Source organism: Taudactylus pleione, unplaced genomic scaffold, assembly GCF_031769625.1.
Source record: "Taudactylus pleione unplaced genomic scaffold, aTauple2 ptg000314l, whole genome shotgun sequence".
Classification (NCBI taxonomy): Eukaryota; Metazoa; Chordata; class Amphibia; order Anura; family Myobatrachidae; genus Taudactylus; species Taudactylus pleione.
This window is the reverse complement of record NW_028284715.1, coordinates 2,835,128-2,861,374: the sequence shown is the minus strand read 5'-3', so window position 1 is coordinate 2,861,374 and position 26,247 is coordinate 2,835,128. Positions and strand designations below refer to the sequence as shown.

The following is a 26,247-nucleotide window of genomic DNA, read 5'->3' as shown; positions in this document are numbered from 1 at the left end:
TGATAGAAGGTAGAAGTTTTGGTTGTAGGATGGTGTCAATGTACTTTCTGCTGTTCAGAGTGCCATCTATGACATAAAGGCGGCCTACAGCATCTGCTGTCATACATGCCCAGATCATAACACTTGTAGGATTCTTTGTTGTCGCTTGAATAAAATCTGGATGTACCTCTTCCCCGATGCGACGTCTCACACATTTTCTCCCATCACTACCAAATATCGATAGCTTAGTTTCGTCACTCCATATCACTTGTTTCCAGTGACTTTCTGTCCATGCAATGTGTTCTTTTGCCCACTGTATTAGTTTCTGCCGCTGCTTTTTATTCAGCAATGGCTTTTTTCGGGGAATCCTACCTTTTAGGCCAACATCCGTTAGTCTTCTCTGTACCGTTCTTGCACTGACAAAAACACCAGTTGCTCTCAGGTCACTGCTAATGGCCGCAGATGACATCCATCTGTCCCTGACGCAAATTAGTTTTATTCTCCTATCATCAGCAGCTTTTGTGCACTTTTTCCGGCCTTTTCCTTCTTTGTTTTGTATAGATTGTGTTTCCTGATAGCGTAAACAAAACTTTCGGACTCCTGATGTTGTCACATTCCATACTTGCCGACATTCAGCTCCCTCCTTCCGGGAGGAAGCTGAATGCCTGCATTCTGCGGGGGGCGTGGCCGGGCTATGATGCTGTTTTGGGGGCGGGGCCAAGGGTGTGACCGCACGATCGCGTCATCGTGGCCCCGCCCTCTCTTCACAATGCCAGGAAAAAGGCATTGTGAAGCAGGGGGCGGAGCCACGATGACGCGATTCATCGCGAATCGCGTCATCGGGCCCCCCGCTGCGGGGTTTTTTAGTAGTAGTTCGGGGGGTAGGCGGCAGCCGGGAGGCTTGCCTGCCTTTCCGGGGGGTCGGGAGCGGCACCCGATATTCGGGAGGCTCCCGACCAAATCGGGAGGGTAGGCAAGCCTGTCACATTCCCACCAATTTCTCTTGCAATTGCTGCATACGAAAGACCATTTTCACTTAACATCACAATCCTGGATCACGGCGCTGTGCTGCGGTCTTGAAAAATAAAGGATACCCAACGAAATACTGATAGGACAGTAACATCAGAAGTACACAGGGATTTTCATCCTAAGTGTAGTTTTCACGGCATAACTTCCCTTGTAATGCAAATATTTGACCTCTGTTTACTGTGTTGAATTCAGCATTAAATTTCCTTTCATTTGATATATGAATCATTGCACTGCATGAAGTGAAACAGTTTTTATAAGCATTTGAAGTTGATAAACATTCAAATTTCAAAATGTGTCTGCAATTTTGGCTACCAGTGTATATATATAATATACACAGGTCTGCGAGGTCTTACGGATGTGAGATAACGGTAGTGAGCGTCTCTATGCCAGGTGAGCGGTTGCAGATATTAGCATATATTCGCAGAAGACCTGCGTGCGTAATCGTAGCTGCGATCTGTAGTGAGTCAGGCCCTCAATCTATAATTGGAATATGAGAAGTGGTAATTACATTTTTTAAGTGCTGGGACAGTTACGACTCGGGTCTTCTTGCCAAGTTCGGAACTGGGATCTAAAAAACCAGATCTCGCGTGTTTAGGATTGCATTTGACTCCCTCCCTCGTGATTTCAGGTGCTGTGAGGTGGTCATAAATGACTGAAAAATTAATGTTACTGATGTTAATAATACTATAGGAACAAAAACAGGTCCAAGTTACATGACTTTAGCTGTTTTTATCAATATTTAAAGAAATCCAAAACCGAACCAGAAACAAAACCACTTGAGGATGATTTAAAACCAAAATACGAGTGTCTGCACAAATCCCTATTAATAATATGATTGCATTTATTTACATTTAGTGTGACTTTAAGAAACCAAAGTTAAATGAACTTTCTGCAGCCTAAATATTCTATAAAGCATAGAAAGTGGGTAACCTGCCATGTGACAAAGTGCTCACGCATCTATTAACATTTGGTTCATACTTTTATTATATACTCTACCAACCAAACAACTGCATATTTGTGTTTCTGGTCATATTTTTGGGGACTTTTTAAAATTCTGGAAATATAATGTGCCAACTTGTATTTACCTTCGTGTTTATTTTAGAAAGTCTTAAATTAAAGCGAACAGAATTTCCAGTTAAGTCATTTAAATTGTTGGAAGGAAAGCGGGGGAAATGGTTTCCATAATTGTTGAGGTTGTAATTGTGTGCTTGTATTTCCTCTGCAGGCTGCAGTAACTATAGTACATCTAACTTTGCCTAAGAAGATTAAATATTGTATTGTAACTTCAGCATTCTGGGAAATTAGCTCTGCCAAGGGTCTCATTAAAATGTACTTTAAGTAATATTAACCCATTTACATTGCAGCAGATTGTTATTCTCTGTTTAACATCAGTTTTTTCAACACTTCATTGATTTTGTTACTTTTAAAAAATAAAATACTTATGTTTTCTAGTAATGTACTTTTTATTCTTAACAAAATCTCAAAATAATTATTTATTCGCTTACATATCCTTTTAATCTACTTACGTACATAACCATAATTTACTTAGTTTATCTATTTGTATGTATTTTAGAAATCTTAATAACAACAATATAAAGTGCAACTTAAGCTCTCTTGTGATGATTTGCATGCTTGGTTATAGGGGTCGGGACAGTCAGGGACGCAACTAGGGGTTGCACGTGCCACGGGTGCCAGATTTAGGGGGGAGGGGGGTGTGCTGCACAAACGGCTCCAGAGTAGTCAGCTGTTAGGTAGTCAGCTGTCGGCCTGAGTCACCTGGAAGAAACAGGAGTGACATGGGATTCAGACTCTGAGCAGTAAGAAATTAACTACAAATCCCATGAGGCATTGCCGACAGGGATGTCTTATTGTAAGGGCTTGCTGCCCATAGCTTGTTGCTGCGGCCGGTAACAGTTGCCGCGTCCCCAATAGCTTTCATTGCAGCTACTGGCCGGTAACAGCCACCACCACTTTTCTAGCAGAATAGGGAGAAACTTACCTGGAATCGGCAGATCCGTGAGAAGGGGACGGGTCTAATGACTTGATTCTATGATAATTGCGGAATTTAATTATGCACGAATCGCTGCAAAGCATCCGGCCCTGCCTCCATCGCCTCGTACTTGCTTCTCACGGAAAAACATCAAGGTGGGCAAGTATGGCATACCTCCCAACATGACCCTCTCCAGGAGGGACACAATGTTCTGGTCCTGGACTTCCCTGGTAAGAGGTGGGGCTGCAGCACAGTTCAAAATTCAAATAGGTGATCCACACCAACTGTCATTTCACACACTGCCCAACATCACTGGCTGGGACTCACTGGCAGTTGGTGTGACTCCCCTATTTGAATTTTGGACTGTGCTGCAGCCTCACCTCTGGAGCCGCCACCAATCATAAATTACCAGGGAAGACCAGGACCAGAGCTTTGTGTCCCTCCTGGAGAGGGTCATGTTGGGAGGTATACAGTATATGTGTACATTGAGAAGCCACTGACATGCATCACGGTAATCTAGTGTGGAACTCAGCTCTCATGCCAAGCAGAACTTTGTACTCGCATAGTAATAAGTTAATTAAAATCACCCGCCATTAAAGAGCTCATTCAGCTCAGCTGCAGTACAGCAGGAATAGTTTAAAATTAAATACATACACTCCAATAAGGTACATTATTAGTGTAACGGAAACATACATTAAAACTAATGGGGTATAATAGTACCTAGTCCACTCTTGTTTATAAACCTAGTTGTTAATACCCTGCATGAAATACATATATCATTGATTCACTTCTAAATATAAAATATAAGCAAAAAAGTACAAATAAAAAAAAATAATAATAATAATTATATACACGTAAGGAATTTTTGGTATTGACCAGAAAAATAAAGTTTGTAAAATTGTTCTAATTCCATTATTGGGCTATTTATAATATACAAAAATATAAGAATTGCCAATAGTGTTTGAATAAACAAAGTTAGATTATTATGGCTCAAGAAAGCATTTATAGTTATTGGCCTCATTTAGGCCTCGCAGTGATATTGTATTTAATTCAAAGAACCATATAGACTCCTTTTTCAGCAAGGCTTTTTCTCTGTTGCCTCCCACCATCATCACTGCTACATGGTCAATCAATATACTCCGTATGGCTGAAACTTTGTGTTTCATTTCCAAATAAGGTTTTGCCACTGGCGGAATTGGAATGTAATACCGGCAGTCGGGAATACTCCTGTCAAAATACCGACCGCGGCATCCCCCGGTCGGTATCCCGACAGGGGTCGGTAAGTATACTAACCCTCCCCCTTCTCCCCCTGAAATTCCCTTCTTGTAGCCTAACCCTCTCCACCCTGCACCCTAACCCTCCTCGTTACAGCCTAAACCTAAGTCTCCCCCTTCGTGCCTAAAACTAACCCTCCCCCCTTACTGCCTAACCTTAACCCCCCTCAGTGGTGCCTAAACATAACCCTCCCAGGCGTGCCTAACACTAACCTCCCCCCCAACACCTAACCCTAACCCTTCTATGCTGCCTAAGCCTAACACACACACCCACCCACAGTAACAGTGTCACGGCTGCCGACACTTGAGACTCCTGGGAGGAGTCAGGCCTACTAGGCACAATAAACTGGGGTGGCTTTAAGAATGACCTTTTCATGAAATTTCGGTAGCACGGAATAAAAGTAAATAGAATTTATTCACAGGAGAAATATAATAGCAAAGTCTCACATAAAGTCTCAACAACACAGAGGTTCACATAAGCAATAATGAGTATAGGAGAAAACCCCCCATATATAGTCTTTAACACAGAAGAACTAATATGGTAGGGAACACCGAGTCCAGTATGAGGCTAACACCTCAGGATGGTATAGAGAAGCTTCACCAGGGTGGAACCCTGTAGTGATGGAGATCCAGAGCAGAGTGAGCCCTGTGATGCGGTGAAAGACGGAGCAGGGTTGAGCCCTGTGATGCTGTGAGGTTGAAGCAGGGTTGAGGCCTGTGATGCGATGAAGTCGGAGCAGGGTTGAGCCCTGTGATGCGATGAAGTCGGAGCAGGGTTGAGCCCTGTGATGCGATGAGGTCGGAGCAGGGTTGAGCCCTGTGATGCGGTGAGATTGGAGCAGGGTTGAGCCCTGTGATGCGGTGAGATCGGAGCCGGGTTTAGCCCTGTGATGCGGTGAGATCGGAGCAGGGTTGAGCCCTGTGATGCGGTGAGATCGGAGCAGGGTTGAGCCCTGTGATGCGGTGAGGTCGGAGCAGGGTTGAGCCCTGTGATGCAGTGAGGTTCTGGAACAGGGTTGAGCCCTGCGGTGTAATTAGAATCTGGAGCGGTGTTGAGCCCCGCGATGCAATGAAGGTTGAAGCAGGGTTGAGCCCTGTGAAGCGGTGTGGTTCTGGAACACGGTTGAGCCCTGCGGCGTGACTAGAATCCGGAACAGGGTTGAGCCCCGCAATACGGTGATGATAATTGTAATGGTGCAGTTGACAACTGTAACGAAGATGGGTTCGATGTCCACAAGAGTAAGAGACAACAGGCAAAGTAAATAGTGCAGAAAATGGTGAAACCACAGCAGTGGAGAAGAAAGCAATACTTAGGCAATGAATATTCTGAGCTTTGTAGTGCGGCTGGTAACTGGCATCAGAAATTTAGCTGGAACATAAGCGGAGATATAGCAAAGTCCACAGCAACCCACAGGCACAGCAGGGATCTGGCAGTAGTCCAAGAAAGACCTGAAAGTAACGTTGCACAGACACTGAGACACAGTTAGTAACAGGCTTTATACTAGAGGTGTGTGATCCATAGGAAGTTCAGAACATGTGACCCAAATGGAATCAGGTTCGAAATAATGAGCAATCTAGGAATCCCACAACCCGACAACACCTTGGAAACAGATGATCACTTTAACTCTCTATCCCCTGTATGTGAAGAACGCCAGCAAGCAGGATAGCTCCTTCAACGACCACAAAGGAACTTTGGTAAAAAAAAGTAATATATCTTTATGTACTGAAATAGTCGCAGTCCAGACAAACAGCTAAGACTCCCTGGCTTACCTCGTTCAGGATGACGTCTGTCTAGATTACTGTATCAAGATTAAGATAGGCCTCGGTATTCTGACACCTATTTTAAGTCCCGTGCTGGGCTTGCACCATCGGGATTTAGACCAGCGGCATCCCGCCCGCCAGTCTGCTAACTACATCCTGCCACAGGCTTATTAGTCTTTCTGGTTAAAATGGCTTATACTGTATGGCTTCTGTGATGCACCATTCTTTCTCTGAAGCACCTGGATGTTGTACCTATATAGGCTAATCCACAAGGACATGTTAACATGTACAAAACAAAACTTGTACTTTATTTTGATTTTCTTCCTTGTGTCATTCCACAATTCGTGGTACATCCACTACATCTGTGGCAGCCCAACTTTTGTCTTGGCAGCCACATCTGCTGCCCTTCCTTTTCAAAGTTCATTGTTGGGCACATAAGAAGTTGCTTCGGGTTAGTTCTTTTTTGTGTGATATTAACAGTGACTTGGAGATACCTTGGATCTCCTCATCTGTTCCAACAATGGGCCAGTATTTTTTAATCTACCCACTGAAAACATTTGCCCTCATATCAAAGTGAGTGGTGACCAATAGACGACACTTGTTTCGATCTTTGCTTGTGCTTTGATTTTATTTTTAGTGAACAATTTCTTGACTTTCTGTAAACCTTTTTGAATAATGGCTGGTGGGTCCCCTCTTTGGAGGAACCTTTCAACCGTCTGCTCAATTCATTCTCCATTCTCTTTGGATCTGTGTTTGCATCACTCTTAAAAACGGTGACATCGGCGGTTAATTTTTTATTGGAGCTGGTTGGCGGCTATGTGCCAATAAGGTGCTGCTGTGATCTGTAGCTTTCCTGTAATCAAGGAATTCTATTGCATTAAAATATATATTGTTGGTGTATCTGATAGTACTATCCAAACTATTCAAATTCATGACCATAGTTTCAAAGCATTCTCTGGTACCCTGCCATAACAAAATTATGGTATTTAAGAATGTTGGGACCATATGTGGGAAAGATGTTACATTCTTCATAGTCAGTCATAAATACATTTGCATAAATCATTGTTAAATTTGTCCCCATAGCTGTCCCAACATTCTGTATATAGTTCAGGCTGCCATATCTGGAATAATTATTTTCCAACACCAATTGGATCATATCACAAATGAACTCTATGGGCGGTCCTTTATAATCATGAGACATTAGTGTTTTTTAACAGCTGTTGTCTCTTACTTGTGGGGAATTACCGTGTATAGGGACTTTATGTCAAAGGTGGCTAACAAAACACATTTTCACTTATCTCACCCACAGCGTTAAGTTTGTTTAAAAAGTCTGGCATATCTCTGATATAGCTTTGTGACTACATTACTAATGATTGTAATATGAAATCCATATATTGTGCCAGTGGTTGTAGTACAGATTCACATGCGGACACGATGGGCCTATCTGAGGGTTAATTAAAGTTTTGTGAATTTATGGAGTCATATACAATATTGTCAACAGTTTATGTAGCGTTTTATCTATCCATCTGTGTAGTGCAACTTTTAGAAAAATATCCACCTTACTTTTTATCTCATGCATTGGGTTATACGTTAATTTTTATACATACAACTGTGGCTCTGATTCAGAGCCGGATGCTCTGACAGAGACACTTGTGATGTCAGTGGGGCCAGCCCCAGACGGTAGGCGTTCCCATGGGAACGCCTCCGCTTGGTGCAGCCACCCCCCCAGTCCGCCCACCAAAGGGGGCATGCTGTCACTCAACATCGGCAGCACGCCCCCTTTGGTACGAAACCCAGAGCGACGGATTGCCCGTCGCTATCCGGATTTCACGAATACGCACGACGGAGCTGGCTCCGTCATGCGCATGCGCACTGGGCCACCATCGAACCGCTTGCGAGCGCATAGCGCTCGTGAGTGGGTCTGAATCAGGCCCTGTGTCCGTTAATTTACTCACAAATGTCTCTATAATAATCAGCATAATTCAAAATCACAGTCGCGGGGCGCATGACAATTTGTTTGTTTTGCTGTAAAGAAGAAATACCATCCCTTTGATATTTTTTTTTGTTACGTTGTCAAAATACTTTTTTTTGACCATCATCATTCATAATTTGTTTTTATGCTTTTATACAAGATATTGTGAATATTGGGTCACATTGACGTGTTTTTATTTTTTAAGACAGACTGCATTGTTGATTGTACAGAGCCTTACCCTAAGCCTTAGTTTCCTGTCTAGTTTGTAATGGTCAATCGTATAAAATTTGCCACACTTACAGTATATGTTGCCGTAAGTGATAAATTTAAAGATAAGGCTGGTTCTGCATTCCCTGTTAGCTAATAGGAGAAAAGGTTATTCATGGCATCACTTATCTTTTTCTTTCCCATCTTCCCCCACCCCTCCGCATATGGGTCCTGCATCTGTTCTTACCATTCTGCCTAATATTTCCTCTGCTTAAAAAAAGCAAGTTGTAGGTTATTCCCACCGGAAGGGGAGGGAAGGGGGGGGGGGGTTATTGTTCAGCAGTTTCTGCCTCTAAGGAGGAGTTGGAGCTGTCAACCATATATACAGGTGTGTCTATGGTTCAGTTTATATGGCCTGCATTTTTTTTTTTTACTATTATCAACCGAACCGTTAACCATCTCTAAACCTTATGGGTTTTATCATCTAAGTTGACTATTTCCAATGTTTTTCTTTTTAATGCTAGTAAGTTTTTAAAATATCTTTCCACACATTATCTTAATGTTACAAGTCTCCAGCGTGACTTGTCACTCTCCGACACTGCGGACATCGCGTCCACTACTTCTGCCTCCCATGTGCGAACTGCACCATCAGTTTCTAGGCAACCTGGATGCTAGACGATGTCACGGGTTACTGAGAACACGCGATGATAGTCCATTCATCTGATTGGTTTCTTCACCCTTTTTATACCAGGCAGCGTCCTCATGGCTTTGCCGGCTATAGCATCTCTGTAGGTGTCCTTCTGGTTCCTGTTGCTTGACTCAGCGTTTTCTGTGAGTTCTCCCAGCTATGCTGCACGGTCTGTCGGCTCTCAAGCCACACTACCGGCTCTCAGCCGCACCTCCGGCTCTCAAAGCCGCATCTCACCACAGGCTCTCCAGCCACACTTTCAGCTCTAAGTACCGGTGAATGTAATCTGTTCTAAGGGAACAGCGGACGGTTGTTAGTGGCAGAAGACCTCATACACTGGGTTCTAGAGGTTTACACAGGGTACCCTAGGTAACCGTAACACTTAATTTTTCTAGCCACTTGTGTCACAGATAAGGATTGGTAATGTGCTGATCTTGAACTAAGGTCACCCCTTGTCTTTTTTTAATTCAACCCCTACCTCTCCCACACCTAATAACATTAAGTCAAGAGAGTATTTATTTAATACCCCACATCCTCATCAGCATTGTTGGTATACCTGTTCATCCCTGTGTCTCTATGTCACCTTGTTTTACCTGGTTAAATAAACATAAAACCTGGTTAAGCTGTGTCATGTGTGGACTAACCGCCAATAGCACCTCTGCTGTGCAACTCACTTATCATCCTGTACACCCAGGACCCAGTGTACTCCCCGTGTACTGTCTGTGGTTATACACATATATTTACATCATACCATCTATCAAGTTATGGGGAGGGGGTCCACATAAGTTAAGCAACGTAAAATGGCTGCCAGACACTACAGTAATATACTGTAAATTACATGACCCCACCTAAACTAAATTTCATAGGCTGCCATAAAACACTTCATCAATGAATTAACATATACAAGGTAAAACACATAACATAATAAAGGGGCCACACACTTACAGCCTCGTGGTTTCATTACTGTATGCTTTCACCTATTCAACTATTCGGTCCAATGCATCAATGCAATAAGTAAAGACCAAAAATGTCTATTACCCCACAGTTTATTATCACCTGGGAAATAATGTGCATTGCCACATTGGGATTACCACAATTCTGTTTGTGAAAAATGCGTCATAGATTTTTTTCCCCATAATTTCCTGATAAATTCCATTTAAATTTATTTCCGTCTATATCCTAAATAGAAATGTGGTCAAATACATACCATACTGAGGCTAATGCATCTAAATATATAAAGCTGGGTCATAAGGAATATTATATTACAGAGATTAACAGGGGATAAAACCCTTAGCTCAAATCACCATAAAAACAGCAGAACTCCATCATTTACAATGAGATCCAGATGTGGACTCATCAAATTTCTAAAAATACAACATGAACATCTGCGATTGAGTTAATATAAGAAACATACAGTAGGCCTAAATGTCCATGTTAATATCCCGATAACAGTGAGTTAGGACATTCTAGAAATCAATGTTCTAGCTACTGTCAGTTTAAATTAGAGATGTGCGCAGACCCCTGTGTTTTCAGTGGCGTATCTATAATGGGTGCAGTGTGTGCGGGGCACACAGGCCCCCGGGTCAGGGGGGCCCCACACCGCACACCCTGTACCCATATTATATTAAACTTACCTGTCTGTGGTCCTGCGTCGGGTGTCAGCGCTGCTCAGAAGACCGGAAAATGACCGCTGCGGCCATTTTTCATGTGTTCTGCGCACGCACAGTAGACTCCGGGCACATTCTAGTGCCCGGAGTCTACTAATGCTCCGGTGGCTGGCCAGTCGCGTCAATCGGCTGCCGGCCACCGGGGACAGAGGAGGGGGTCCCGCACGGGGAGTGCACACGGGCCCCCTCCTCTCTTAAGACGCCCCTGTGTGTTTTGGTTTTGGTTCTAATTCATCATCGTGTTTTGATTTTGGTAAAACCACCCTCAAGTGTTTTCCGGATTTGGTTTTGGTTCGGATTCTGTTTTGGGTTCCTTACAAATCGATGAAAATCGATACAAAATTTTTTAAAACAGCTTTCTTAGACCTGTTTACATGCAATCTAAAACCCAAGTGCCGTTTTTTCCTGAGCTGACCACAGCACCGAACTGGGACTCTGTTCGATTCGGCACCCCAAAGTGATTCTGAACTAGGACTCGATTAGACTCGGGACCCCTAAGTTCATGTGTGTTCGTATTTTAGGAAAGCCGAATGTGTCACTGACAACAGATACGATTTGACCATGGTTGTACTGGGCCGTCTACCCTCTTGTGCTTCTCCTTACTTTACTTTCATCTACTTCTTACTCCCCGCTAGGACACATTGGTTGCTTACGCTCTGTCGCTTATTTGGGTGTTATGGTCGCTAATGTAGCAATGTATAGTATCCATGTTCTTCTTCTGCATAGTATTGTATTGTACTGTAAGTCACTGGTCAACCTGTTTATGTACTTTGTAAGGCGCTGCGGAACACTTGTGGCGCATTATTAAAAAAAAATAATAATAATGTATGAGATCCTATTTTACTTTGCAGAGTAATAATAATTATTTTATTTTCTCCCAATAGTATAATAGGATTGGTCTTACAACAGATAATTCCACGGTGGAATTTTACACTACCAGGACCAACCCGGCAGTGTTCATGTGCATGCATGACCTGAGTCCACGCATACTCTCTGCTGTAGGGGCCGGTGGGGGCAGAGGGATCACATATAGTGGATAATACTAGTATGCTCTAGGGATGTGCGCCGGAACATTTTTGCCGGATTTGGATTTGGTTCTAGTTCGTCGTTTTTCTTCCTAGAGTATTATTAACCTCAATAACATTAATTTCCAGTCAATTTAGAACACCTCACAGCTTATAATATTGTTTTCAACATTATTGGCCAAAGGTTACAGTGAGCTGACTGGTTACTAAGCGACAGAGCAGCGGCACAACGACACAGACACCACAGTATAAAGCACATCTATGACACATTGCCACACAGCAGTGGCAGAAATGAAAAGTAGTGCACCCACCCAGTGGGGTACGGCCAGCAGAATCAGAGTACTTGTTTACAAAGTGGGCTACGGCCCAAGGAGTCACAGTGCACAATTTTATTCACATTACACCACACATAGGACCTCATTCAGAGTTGTTGCGGCCGCACGGTCATACGCCACCAATGTTCGCTTAACTGCGCATGCGTAAAGTTCACAATACACGTGCGCAAACTAGCTGCTATGATCAGAAATTTCTCTCTCCTTGAACACAGCCAGGTCTGTAGTTTGAGTGACAGAATGAGGCGTTTGTGGGTGGTAACAGGGGAAGGTGCTTGAAAACGGGGGAGTGGAGATCCGAACGCAGGCGTGCCTAATTATGCGAACGGCGTTTAATGGGAGTGCATAATTAACAAAGTAGTGTCATGGCACACGTGACATGGGTGGTTTGTACACTGACTTGATCGTAGTGCTTAAGAGAGGGTATGGTCAACCTTAAGCACTACGACCAGTTCCGATGGTTCCCGATGCTCGCGATTAATCCTTATATCCCAGGAGTCCACAGTAGTAATGCCCCTTATACAATGCCCACAGTAGTAGTGCCACTTATACAATGCCCACAGCAATAGTGTCCCTTACACAATGCCCCCAGCAGTGGTGCCCCTATGCAGTCCCCTTAGTAGTAGGGCCCCCTATGCAGTGCCCCCAGTAGCAGTATGCCCCCCAGAAGTATGCCCCCCATTAGCAGGCACCCAGTAGTATGCCCTCCCCAGTAGTATGCCCCCCCCAGTAGTATGCCCCCCATTAGCAGGCCCCCCCACTAGTATGCTCCCCATTAGCTGGCCCCCAGTAGTATGCCCCCCCAGTAGTATGCCCCCATAAGCAGGCCCCCAGTAGTATGCCCCCCCAGTAGTATGTGTGACTCTCATTGGCTGCTGTAACAAACACACAGCTGCCGCTGGCGGCTGTGTGTTTGTTCTGTGTAGGGCAGACCGCTATCACAGCGGTCTGCCCTACACTCGAGGATTATGTTGGATTATCGGATTATGTTGGATTATCACTAGAGAATCCGACATCAGGCGGCCGCCGTTCGGCCCTGAACGGGGATCCGAGTCAGACGGGGAACACCCGAACAAGGTTCGGGTGGACTCGGATCCCCTATGTTCAGAGCGGTTCGGATTCCACAGAATCCGAACCACTCATCTCTAGTATGCTCTAATAGTAGCAGCACGATAGGCGGGTAATGCAGGTTAAATCCCCAGGATGTAATACACAATGTCCTGATAAAGTATATTACTACATACTGTAAGTGGAGATAGTATGAATATGAGGCAAGGTATGTAACCAATATTAGGCATGATATACAGTAGTATATCCAGTGACTGGAAAGAGTAATGTTACTAGAATGTAGCCAGGTGGATTCCCATGTGCAAAGATGTCGTTTGCTTGCTGGAGGGGCTCCTCGGTTATCCTGGACCAATGAATCCGGATTCTGAGTCAACCCCCCCCCCCCCCCCCCGCCTTACTTCTTACTTTGTGAATGATGGGGTCAGAGCACCATTTTCTGTTCTTGGGATGTGGCTGCTGGTACCTGACCTCAAAGCTCAGTGTAGTGTTTCTAGCCCAATTCTGGTGTTACCTGGTGTGAGCACTGGTCATGGGTACAGTACCTGCACAGTCAACAAAGTCTTGTGCAAGTCAACCTTAACTCTATGTACAGTACACCCCATATCTTTATCACATTGCAATCCCATCAATTCTACAATGTCCCCGTACCCTTGCCCTTGTTTTGAAAAATATTACATTGCATCATTACTTTTTTTTATATATATAAGATATATATTTTTTGCCTATTAGTCATTAGGGGGGGTGTCCAAAGGGTCCTGAGCCCCCACATTTTTTGTCAAAAATAGGGATTTTGCACATCTTTTCTCCTTCCTTCGGGGGGGTGAAACTTTTTCGCCTGTTTTTGCCTATGCAGTTTTCGCACATGTGAAAACATTGTGAAATTGAATGGGGCGATACGGGGAATTGCGTCGAAACCCTCAAATCGGCGCACACTTTTGACGATCGCGGCTTTTTGTCTCTAATTGAATCTGCCCCTATGTCTGTATGAATGAGCACATACACAGATGACACCACAATTGGCGATGAGTGGCTTAGGAACCCAGGCCACATCTCCCAGATCAGAAGGGAAGTGGAGTGGCAGCATCTGTGAAAGAATCACCTTGCACTCTGTTCAGCTACAAGCTCTGGTAAGGACCTGCTGTCATGGCTATGCACATAGGCACATTAATAGAAAAGGATGACTGGCTCCTGTATACAGAAAGATTGGAACAGTATTTTGTGGCAAATAATGTTGCTGAGGAGAAACAAGTACCAGTCCTATTTAGTGCTATGAGGGAAAAGCCTACGGTCTGCTCCGCAGTCTGACTACGGGATGGAACACTCTGTAACACACTAATAATGTGTGTCTGCAGATGACAGCTGAATTAACTAACAGTCAGTAACCAGGGTCGGGGCAACCCGATCAGCATAGACTACACTGCAGGGATTCACCAGGCTGTAGAGGTGGTCTCCCTGCAGCTGCTGCCGAGTCCCTTGTTGCTGCTGCTGGCTGTTGCTGCACCTGTCAAACTGTATGACAGGCAGTGGCAGCCTGTTGCAGAGAAGTGCAGCCTAGCCTGAACGGCTTTTCACACACTCCCCTCCCCACTGCGCTGCACCTGACCTGCTGTGCTGTCAAACTGAATGAGAGGCAACGGGCTGCACCTGCCCTGAGCGGCTCTTCACCACTGTCCCACCACCGGCATAAAAGTGGTGAGTGGGGCTGGAGGGACGGGTTACAGTATCAGCTACAGTATGTATAGTGAGTGCGGCTGACAACTACCTCCTCTCATCAGCTGAATTCAGGACTGTGCCCTGTCCCTGTCCCCTCTGTCCTGACCCTGTCACCTCTGTCCTGTTCCTGTCACCCCTCTCTCCTGTCCCCTCTGTTCTGTCCTGGCCCTGTCACCCCAGTCATCTCCTTGTCACCGCTGTCCAGCTGTCTCCTGAGGCATACACACGAGACAATATCTTTGAACGATATGAAAAATAACGATATCGTTCAACGATATATCGTTCATATCGTTCCGTGTGTATGCAATGAACGACCAACGATGCGCGCTTCCGTTGTACGATAACAATATCTTTGGTCGTCTGTACATCAGGCCAATTTGGACGATATCTTCAAGAATTGCCTGTTCAGAGATGTGGCAGCAGAGCCGGCCCTAGGTAATTTGGTGCCCTAGGCAAAATTTTGACTGGTGCCCCCTAGCAGATAATCCCACCAGCAATCCACGTGTTTATATGCGGATGTAGTTATATTTAGGGATGTGCGCCGGACCATTTTTGCCGGATTTGGATTTGGTTCTAATTTGTCGTCCAGTTTTGGATTTGGATTTGCCAAACTGCGGTGACTGGCTTTGGATTTGGATTTGGATTTTTTTACAAAAATTTACAAAAAAAGCTAAAATCACATAAATTGGTCTTTTTTTTCTTCCTAGAGTATTATTAACCTCAATAACATTAATTTCCAGTCAATTTAGACCACCTCACAGCTTATAATATTGTTTTCAAAATTATTGGCCAAAGGTTGCAGTGAGCTGACTGGTTACTAAGCAACAAAGCAGCGGCACAGCGGCACAGACACCACAGTATAAAGCACATCTATGACACATTGCCACACAGCAGTGGCAGAAATGAAAAGTAGTGCACCCACCCAGTGGGGTACGGCCAGCAGAGTCACAGTACTTGTTTACATAGTGGGCTATGGCCCAAGGAGTCACAGTGCACCATAAAGTAGTGTCTCTTATTTATGTTACGACACACAGTAGTGCCCCTTTTACACAATGCCCACAGTAGTGACCCTTTTACACAATGCCCACAGTAGTGCCCCTTTTACACAATGCCCACAGTAGTGGTGTCCCCTTACACAATACCCCCAGCAGTGGTGTCCCTTACACAATGCCCCCAGCAGTGGTGCCCCCTATGCAGTCCCCTTAGTAGTATTGTCCCCTATGCAGTGCCCCCAGTAGTAGTATGCCCCCCAGTAGAATGCCCCCCAGTAGTATGCCCCCCCCAGTAGTATGCCCCCCATTAGCAGGCCCCCCCAGTAGTATGCCCCCCATTAGTATGCCCTCCCAGTAGTATGCCCCCCCAGTAGTATGCCACCCATTAGCAGGCCCCCAGTAGTATGCCCCCCAATTAGGAGTATGCCCCCATAAGCAGGCCCCCAGTTGTATGCCCCCCATTAGCAGCCACCCCAGTATTAGGCCCCCCAGTAGTTGGCCCCCCCAGTAGTATGGCCCCCAGTAGCAGGCCCCCCCAGTAGTAGGCTGCCGCAGTAGCAGGCCCCCCCAGTAGTAGGCTGCCCCAGTAGCAGGCCCCCCAGTAGTAGGCTGCCCCAGTAGCAGGCCCCCCCAGTAGTAGGCTGCCCCAGTAGCAGCCCCCCCCAGTAGTAGGCCCCGCCCAGTAGTATAGCCCCCCCAGTAGCAGCCCCCCCCAGTAGTATGGCCCCCCCGCACCCCCAGTAGCAGCCCCCCCAGTAGCAGACCCCCCCAGTAGCGCCCCCGGCCCTTACACACGTTAAAAAAAAAAACTTACCTGAATCCCCGCTCCCGCGCCGTCCGCTCTGCTGCCACGCGCTGAGGAGGGAGCCTGAAGACGGAACTCCTGAGTGAGCTCCAGCCGGCTCCCTCCATGCTGCAGCCAATGAGAGTCTGTGTGACTCTCATTGGCTGCTGTAACAAACACACAGCTGCCGCTGAGGGCTGGGTGTTTGATCTGTGTAGGGCAGACCACTATCACAGCGGTCTGCCCTACACAATAGGAGCCCTATCCGACATCAGGCGGCCGCCGTTCGGCCCCGAACGGGGATCCGAGTCAGGCGGTGAACACCCGAACAGGGTTCGGGTGGACTCGGATCCCCAATGCTCGGAGCGGTTCGGATTCCACAGAATCCGAACCGCTCATCTCTAGTTATATTGCTGGCGGATGGGATGCCAGCTGTCCATATACTGATGCAAGAACCCCTAACATCCATACCTGGGTAAGTATGTTAAGTTTCCCCAGAATGGGGGGGTTAGATTTAGGAACTCCCGGGGGGTAGATTAGGGATAGGCACCCCCCGGAGTGTATTAGGGTTAGGCTACGGGGAGGGGGGGATAGGGTTAGGCACCACTGGGGGGAGTTTAGGGTTAAGCACCCCCTGGGAGGGTTGGGTTGGTTTAGGGTGCAGAAAAGGGGGGGAGGTCAGGGTTAGGCACCACTAAGGGAGGGTTAGGGGGGGAGAGGGGGAGGGTACTTATCTCCTCTGTTGGGATCTTCAGTGATCGAGCTTCCATCTATTCAGCTGCCGGCATAGCATACTGATCATATATATATATTAGGGGTGTGCACCGGCCACTTTTCGTGTTTTGTGTTTTGGCTTTGGATCTGGATCTTTCTTCGTGTTTTGGATCTGGATTGGTTTTGCCAAAGCCACCCTTCCGTGTTTTGGATTCTGGGTTTTGTGTTTTGGATCTGTATTTTTTTTTTTTAAAAAGCATAAAAACAGCTAAAATCACAGAATTTGTGTGTTTTTCTGCTCCTATGCTATTATTAACCTCAATAACCTTAATTTCCACTCATTTCCAGTCTATTCTGAACATCTCACATCTCACAATAGTGTTTTTATATCCAAAAGGTTGCACCGAGGTAGCTGGATGACTATGCTAAGAGATACGAGTGGGCAGCACAAACACGTGACCCATCTAGGAGTGACACTGCAGTGGCAGACAGGATGGCAGTTTGAAAAACTAGGCCCCAAACAGTACATAATTCAAAGAAAAAAAAGAGGTGCAAGATGGAATTGTCCTTGGGCCCTCCCACCCACCCTTATGTTGCATAAACAGGACATGCACACTTTAACAAACCAAACATTTCAGTGCCAGGGTCTGCCACACGACTGTGGCTGAAATGATTGGTTCGTTTGGGCCCCCACACAACAAGCTGGCAATTAATCTGTCCCTGCACAAACTGGCTCTACGGAGGCAAGATGTCGTCCTCATCCTCCTCATCCACCGATTCATCACCCTCTTCAGTGTTGTGTATATCCTCATCCTCACAGAGTATTAATTCGTCCCCGCTGGAATCCACCACCACAGGTCCCTCTGTACGTTCTGGAGGCTGGTCTCCCTGGAAGAGTTGATAATTCATTTTATGAACATCATCTTCTCCACATTTTGTGGAAACAACCTCCTACGCCTTTCGCTGACAAGGTTCCCGGCTGCACTAAACACTCTTTCGGAGTACACAGTGGAGGGGGGGCAACTCAGGTAAAATAGAGCCAGTTTGTACAGGGACCTCCAAATTGCTTCTTTTTCCTGCCAGTACAGGTACGGACTGTCTGACATGCCTACTTGGTTGCTGTCACCGATGTAATCCTTTAACAGACAGACGCACGCTTGTCACTGCTGCTTTAAGGATGCAGGTGTGGCTACAGCCCACACATTTCACAAAGACAGAAAAAAAAAGAAGAATTTTTTTATTGTTTGTGGAGCGCACTTTGAGGGTTACACCACCCTTTAACAGACAGACGCACGCTTGTTGCTGCTGCTTTGAGGATGCAAGTGCGGCTACAGCCCACACATTTCACAAAGACAGAAAAAAAAAGAACAATACTTTTATTGTTTGTGGAGCGCACTTTGAAGGTTACACCACCCTTTAACAGACAGACGCACGCTTGTCGCTGCTACATTGAGGACAGTATCATATGCAGTGACAGCAGACTTGTCAGAAATTGTTGGCACGTCCTTCAGTCCGGACCAGATGTCCAAACCGGCCCTTGACTTATGACACAGGCGCACGCTTGGCGCTGCTACTGTGTTGATGCACGTGCGGCTACATCGCACACAAGTCACAAACACATTTTTTGGAGCACTTTGAGGGTTACACCACCCTTTTACAGACAGACGCACGCTTGTCGCTGCTGCTTTGAGGATGCAGGTGGAATCTAGACGGGATTTGGAACCGGGGACACAATACCTCCATCAATTGTCTAAATCCCACTGCACTAATGGCGGATATCAGACGCACGTCTAACACCAATATAGCAGTCAAGGCCTCAGTTATACGTTTTGCTTCAGGATGACTGCTGTCGTACTTCATCCTCATCGCTAGGGACTGTTGGAGGGTCAATTGTTTAGCAAAAGTAGTGGTGTTCCTACTTCCTCTCTGGGATAATGAACAACTCCCAGCAGCAGCAACAGCACTAGGAGGAAGTGGTTCTTGATCTTTCCCTATTTTATTTTTATCGGAGAAAGTTTGGTCCTCCATTTATGTTATATTGATATATACGTGCGGCTAAGGCGCACACAAACACAGAAAATATTTTTTTATTTTTGTTGGAGAGTAGTGCACTTTGTGGGTTACACCACCCTTTAAGAAATGAGCCAGCCGGCTCTTTACTTATGGGACACAGGCGCACGCTTTGCACTGCTCCTTTGTTGATGCACGTGCAGCCACAGTGCACACAATTCACAAACACAGAAAATATTTTTTTATTTGGTTTGGAGTGTACTTTGGGGGTTACAGCACCCTTTAACGGTCAAGCCAGCTGGCCCTTTACTTATGACACAGGCGCACGCTTGGCACTACTTTGTTGATGCACGTGCGGCTACTGCGCACACAATTCACAAACACAGAAAAAATATTTGTTTTATTAGCACTTGGGGGGAGCACCCCTGATGGACAGAGCACCCCCTGGACAACACTACAGCACCCCTTTAGGACTGGGACACTGCACAGGACTTTGGAGTGTACACAGCCCCTATGGACAATTGACTGCACAACACAGTCCAGCCAGCCCCTATGGACTTTGAAGTAGTGGACACAGCCCCTATTGACAACAGCAGCACAGCACAACACAGCCAGCCCCTATGGACTTTGAAGTAGTGGACCCAGCCCCTATGGACAACAGCAGCACAGCGCAGCACAGCACAACACTACTCTGCACTACACTACACTACACAGCCCAGCCAGCCCTAACTCCCACCCTCCCTCTTCACTGTCCACAGCCGAGTGAGAAAATGGGGCCGACGCGGGTACCTTATATAGGATCCAAAACCCGCGAGAGCCGGAAGGCGGGATGATGACGTTTTGCCTCGATTTCAGATCCGAGTCAGGTGGGAAAAGTCGAGCCTGACTCGGATCGGCCTAGGATCGGTGGGGCTCGGGGGGGTTCGGATTTCAGAGATCCGAACCCGCTCACCCCTAATATATATATATATATATTAAGAGAAAAAGGGGAGATTGACTTAGGGCGACAATACCGCTATTAGCATATATTGAAGAACAACTTATAGTCTAAATAAAGTGCATATTATTGACACATTCACATGTAAAATATGAAATAACTCCAGTTTAAAACCAAACACTAATTTAAAAGCATAAACCCTGCCATTAATATAGGCTAAATAGCCTTATATCATTCAGTTTAATGGCTAGTAAAAGTGCTTAATGCCTAAAGTGCATAAGTGAAAAAAAATATATATACCAATATATAAATAAGAGATATTCTAAACACAAAAAGTTCATGACAGATGGTTCCCCCATGCACATTGGGGCAAACCTGATAGCATAAATACAATAAAAACAAATACAATAAATTAGTAAAAGATGAGGAGAAAACTGCTTATCTGATTAAAAGATATAGAGATTCTGCATAAGTCCTTAGGGAAAGAGCTAGGTCCCAACGCGTTTCGTCCACTGACTTCTTCCTGGGGATGGAGGTAGGGTTGTGATGAGCCTCTATTTATACCCCTTTACTCCTCCAATTAGGGACTGATTACTTCCGGGTCACCAGATGGACTGTGACCCTAACATAAGGTATTTTAATTAAATATAATTATAGGAGTAAACACTAATAGACATTGATCAGGTATTGTCCAATTCAAGTCAAATTCGAATTTAGTTATTGTCAATAATCCAGTAAAGACATCCTTAGTTTGTTTTGTTGTACTTCCGCCCCGCGATCCGGAGCGATCCGTCACTTCTGCCCTCACATGAAGACACTCGCGCCAGGCTTCCGCGTCATCCCGCATCGTGTAATCCACTATTGGACCCTCACTGGTCCTGTGCTCTAGCCGTCTTCTCCGATCATGTGCCCCCGAGCATGTGACCACCAGACACCGTTCTCATGTGACGTCGCTTGGCTGAACCACGTGACTCCAGGAATTCACTCTGTGTCACCACATCTCTTGGATCGACTTCCGCCCTTAGTTATCTGTACGGATTGAACTACCGCCCTTCTTTTGATTTATATGGATATAGGACATCCTCCATTTTAACGTTGTAACAATTTTCTAAAGAGAACACAGAATCATTCATGAATATTATAACATTAAAATTATACACCACCTAGTAATTCAGTATGATGACTCTGTATCTATTGTAATAAAAATTATTAAATAGTTACGATGAATAGAAAGGAATGTGTATTGTGTTATGAAGGTATTTAACAAAAAAATCTCAAATAGATGCTATCCATAAGTCTTTTCAAACAAGAAAAAAAAAAAGGATTTTTTTAGTCTCATAAAATGCTTCCTTGCTGATAATCTGTAGATATCTTAATTCTTAAATCTTCTATTTTGATCTCTTTGTCTTTGGCTGTAGCAGCTTTTCCTTTCTTCACTTTCTTAACGATCCTCACTGCAGTACTGTTCAGGTGATAGAGTAAAAAATGTCTATATTTACTCCATTAGCTACAACACCAGGTCTTCCCGGGAGGTCTCCCATCCCAGTACTGACCAGGCCCAGTCATGTATAGCTTCCAAGATCAGACAAGTTTGGGCACACGCATACTGGTATGATTGTAGATACTATTGGTCTCTATATGTCATTATCTCCGTCACCACTTATTTCTTGGTAGTAGTTTCTTATGAAGAAGGATTAGCTGATACGCCTGGTATTCCCTGATGATCTCTTTCCCAGGTATTTTTCAGGCCCAAAGGGGATAGAACCATTTACTCATCTTTGTATCATAAAAAAGGTGCAATCTCGTAGTGTTCATTAAACCCTTTAGGAGCCATAGTGTCCAATTGGAAAATCCAAAACATTTCACGTCTAGAAAGCAGGTTCCCTAGATCTCCTCCTCTCTCATTCAAAGTCACGTGTTCAATGGCCTTAAACATAAGATCTTCAGGATTAGAGTTGTGTTTCTCAAGAAAATGCTTCGACACTGCATGACTCTCCACTTTATTTTTAATATTTCTGATATGTTCCTGAATGCGTAGCTTTAGGGGTCTTTTGGTTTTTCCAACATATTTGGTTCCACATGTACACTCCAACAAATAAACTACCGAAGTGGAATTACAATTCATAAAGCTCTTGATGGAGAACTCCTTTGTACCTTCTGAATCTGTAAACATTTTCCTTCTAGGATGTAAGTATTTGCATACATTACAACGACCACATTTATAACTGCCTTTGCAGCTTAAAATTCCACTCGTATTTCCCTTATTTACCTTATTTTCTTTTCAAAGGAGACTTGGAGCTAGAATGTCTTTTACATTTTTTGTTTTCCTAAAAACGATCTGTGGTTTAGCAGGTAACACTTCCTTCAAAACCGGATCCATTAGCAGGATGTTCCAGTTTTTATTCAAAGATTTCTTTATCTTATTTTCGTGGGCATTGAACGTAGTGATAAAGGGAACCAAACCTTTTTTCCGATCTTCGTTCTTATTATATGTCAATAAATTATTTCTATCCAAGGTTTGAGTTTTATTTAATGCCTTTCTGAGAATCTCTTCTGGGTACTCCTTTTCTCTAAAACGAACTGCATATTGTTCCAATTGTTCATTGCATGTTTGCTGATCAGTACAGTTACGTTTAATCCTATAAAACTGAGAATAGGGTATATTCTCTTTCCATTTGTTTAGATGACAACTTTTAAAATGCAAATAGCTATTGGCATCAACACTCTTAATAAAGTTTTTCGTGGTAATTTTACCTCCTTCTTCAGTTAAAATCAAATCTAAAAATTCGACAGATTTATTGTTAAAATTAGAGGTAAATTTTAAATTCATGTTGTTATTTGAAACCAACAATAAAAACTGATTAAAAACTTCTTCTTGTCCGTGCCAAATGATTAAAATGTCATCTATATACCTTTTATAAAAAATAATGTTCTCTTTAAAAGGATTATTGTTATAAATGTAGTTTTTTTCCCAGCATCCCATAAATAAATTGGCGAAGCTGGGAGCAAAAGTAGTCCCCATGGCTGTCCCACAGATCTGTCTATAAAATTGATCTAAAAATTTAAAATAATTATGATTTAATATAAAAGACATAAGGTCGCATAAAAATTCTTTATGTAATCGGTCCAAATTTTCGTCCAGCTCTAAGAATTCTCTTGTCGCGTTAATACCTTTTGTGTGTTCAATACAGGTATATAAGGATTGTACGTCAATGGTAACCCAATTGTATCCTTCTCTCCATTGTATCTCCTCTAGAAACTGTAAAATATTCGTAGTATCTTTTGTATATGAGTCCAATTCCTTTACATATTTTTGTAGAAAAATATCTACGTATTTTGAGAGATGCGATGTGAGTGATTCTATTCCGGCTATAATAGGTCTGCCTGGAGGATTCTCTAATGATTTATGAATCTTGGGTATAAAATAAAAAATAGGGGTAAAGGGGTTGGTTTTCATTAAAAACTGGAACTCCTCTTTTGTAATTATCTTGTTGTGGAGTCCATACACTAAAAGTGTTCTTAGTTCATCAGTATATTCATCCACTGGATCTATTTCTAACCTCTCATATGAAGATACATCATTGAGAAGTCTGTGGCCTTAATGTAGTGAGAATGATCCATGATCACTAACCCCCCCCTTTATCTGCCGGCTTGAGTTCAATATTCGAGTTGTTTCTCAGATCCTTCAAGGCTTTTTTCTCTTGACGGTTCAAATTACGATTCTTGACTTTTCCTATCTCTTCCTCACATAAGTCTTTCTTCATCATTTCATAGAATACGTTGATGTGGCTGCCTTTGGATTCTAGAGGATAGTACGTGGATTTCCCTTTGAGCCCAGACTTAGAGACATTTTCATTGTATTTGTTTTTATTGTATTTATGCTATCAGGTTTGCCCCAATGTGCATGGGGGAACCATCTGTCATGAACTTTTTGTGTTTAGAATATCTCTTATTTATATATTGGTATATATTTTTTTTTTCACTTATGCACTTAAGGCATTAAGCACTTTTTCTAGCCATTAAACTGAATGATATAAGGCTATTTAGCCTATATTAATGGCAGGGTTTATGCTTTTAAATTAGTGTTTGGTTTTAAACTGGAGTTATTTAATATTTTACATGTGAATGTGTCAATAATATGCACTTTATTTAGACTATAAGTTGTTTTTCAATATATGCTAATAGCGGTATTGTCGCCCTAAGTCAATCCCCCCTTTTTCTCTTAAAATTTTTAGTAGTATTTTCACCAATACTACATTTTATTGATATGGAGCTGACACCCTTTTAGATATATCTATTTGGGCTTATCCGCATTATTTATACGAACATTTTAAATTGTTCACACTTGTCACTAATATTCACTGGCGCCGAATCCACCCCCCCCTTTTTATATTAATTCCTTTTGGTGTTTGGGTTGTGGCTGACAGTGTATAGTATATTTATTTTTATATTTGGAATTTTACACAGTGAGATACACTTTACACATATATTTTATATTACCACTATGTTTAGAAATAGAGATCGATTGAACAAAAGGAGTGACTTTTGTCAAAGGGTTTTTAATGAGAACACAGCCCCATGTGAAAGTATTCCCACCAAAAACATTGATAATATGTTTTGGGACATTGAAAAGCTAATTACTAAGGAAATTAAAGCTTAGTGGGACATTAAGTGATTGGAGCACTATATAACAGTCAATAGAATACCAAGAGGACTGAGATTATTGAAGAATCCCACTTTTGGTCTAGACAGACTGGATTTCATGAGCAAGTGGGATGATATTCTACATAAGTGCTCAATAGACCTTATGAAACTGATAATTGATGATAAAAAAACAACACTTGATACTCTAGAAAAAGAGATTAAGGATATGGAAAGTAAAATGGAAGAAGTGAAAGATAATGAGGAGTATAAAGAGAATGAAAAAGTACTGATTAAGAAAATTGAAAGAATAGAAGAAGGCGTCATGAAGGGAAAAGAGAAAAAATTTATTAGGGACAAAAAGGATTACGAATTGAATAAGATCAAAAATTGGAGTAAATTTAGAAGAATTGAAAGGAATGGACTAAGATTAGATTCCTGGGAAGGGTCTAATTGGAAAACAGCACCTGTAAGAAGGAGATTTAGTAACAAGAAGGAACAGGTTGAAAAGGTTCACACAACAGCAGGAACGAACTATACAAAAAATAGATTTAATGCACTCCAACGAATGGACTCCAACAGCGATAGCGATAATTTTTTATCGCCAGGCCAGGACACTGTTTTCGGCAACCAGAAAACTTTATTAAGAGAAACAACCCAACAAGCATCCCCGTTAAAAAGAAGACATTTAGAAGAAGAGGAAAACGGGGCAACAGGAGGAAGATACGTAAAAAGGAGAACCCTCCAGTAGACCCCAAATCCAAAGGAATCTTTAATATTTCCCAACATACATTACAGAAGTCTGAAATATCCCTATTGAGTAAAGGATAAAGTTTTGCACCCACCAACAGTATGAAAAAATTTGATGTCTTTATTGATCTGAACAAGTTTGTCAGGAATTTAACTTTAAAAAGACACTTTCTGAGAAAAGAAGATGCACCAGTAAGGAACTGGAATGAAAATGTCTCTAAGTCTGGGCTCAAAGGGAAATCCACGTACTATCCTCTAGAATCCAAAGGCAGCCACATCAACGTATTCTATGAAATTATGAAGAAAGACTTATGTGAGGAAGAGGTAGGAAAAGTCAAGAATCGTAATTTGAACCGTCAAGAGAAAAAAGCCTTGAAGGATCTGAGAAACAACTCGAATATTGTACTGAAGCCGGCAGATAAAGGGGGGGGGTTAGTGATCATGGATCATTCTTACTACATTAAGGAAGCCCATAGACTTCTCAATGATGTATCTTCATATGAGAGGTTAGAAATAGATCCAGTGGATGAATATACTGATGAACTAAGAACACTTTTAGTGTATGGACTCCACAACAAGATAATTACAAAAGAGGAGTTCCAGTTTTTAATGAAAACCAACCCCATTACCCCTATTTTTTATTTTCTACCCAAGATTCATTATTCATTAGAGTATCCTCCAGGCAGACCTATTATAGCCGGAATAGAATCACTC

The 26,247-nt window shown here is 43.4% G+C and overlaps 1 protein-coding gene and 1 pseudogene across 1 annotated transcript in view; both read right to left on the bottom strand.

Annotated features, from left to right (window-relative positions):
• Positions 1-26,247, bottom strand: part of CRHR2 (corticotropin releasing hormone receptor 2) — a 435,919-nt gene that overhangs the window by 371,744 nt on the left and 37,928 nt on the right. The gene's annotated exons all lie outside the window — the stretch shown is intronic.
• Positions 21,647-21,765, bottom strand: LOC148510593 (5S ribosomal RNA; annotated as a pseudogene).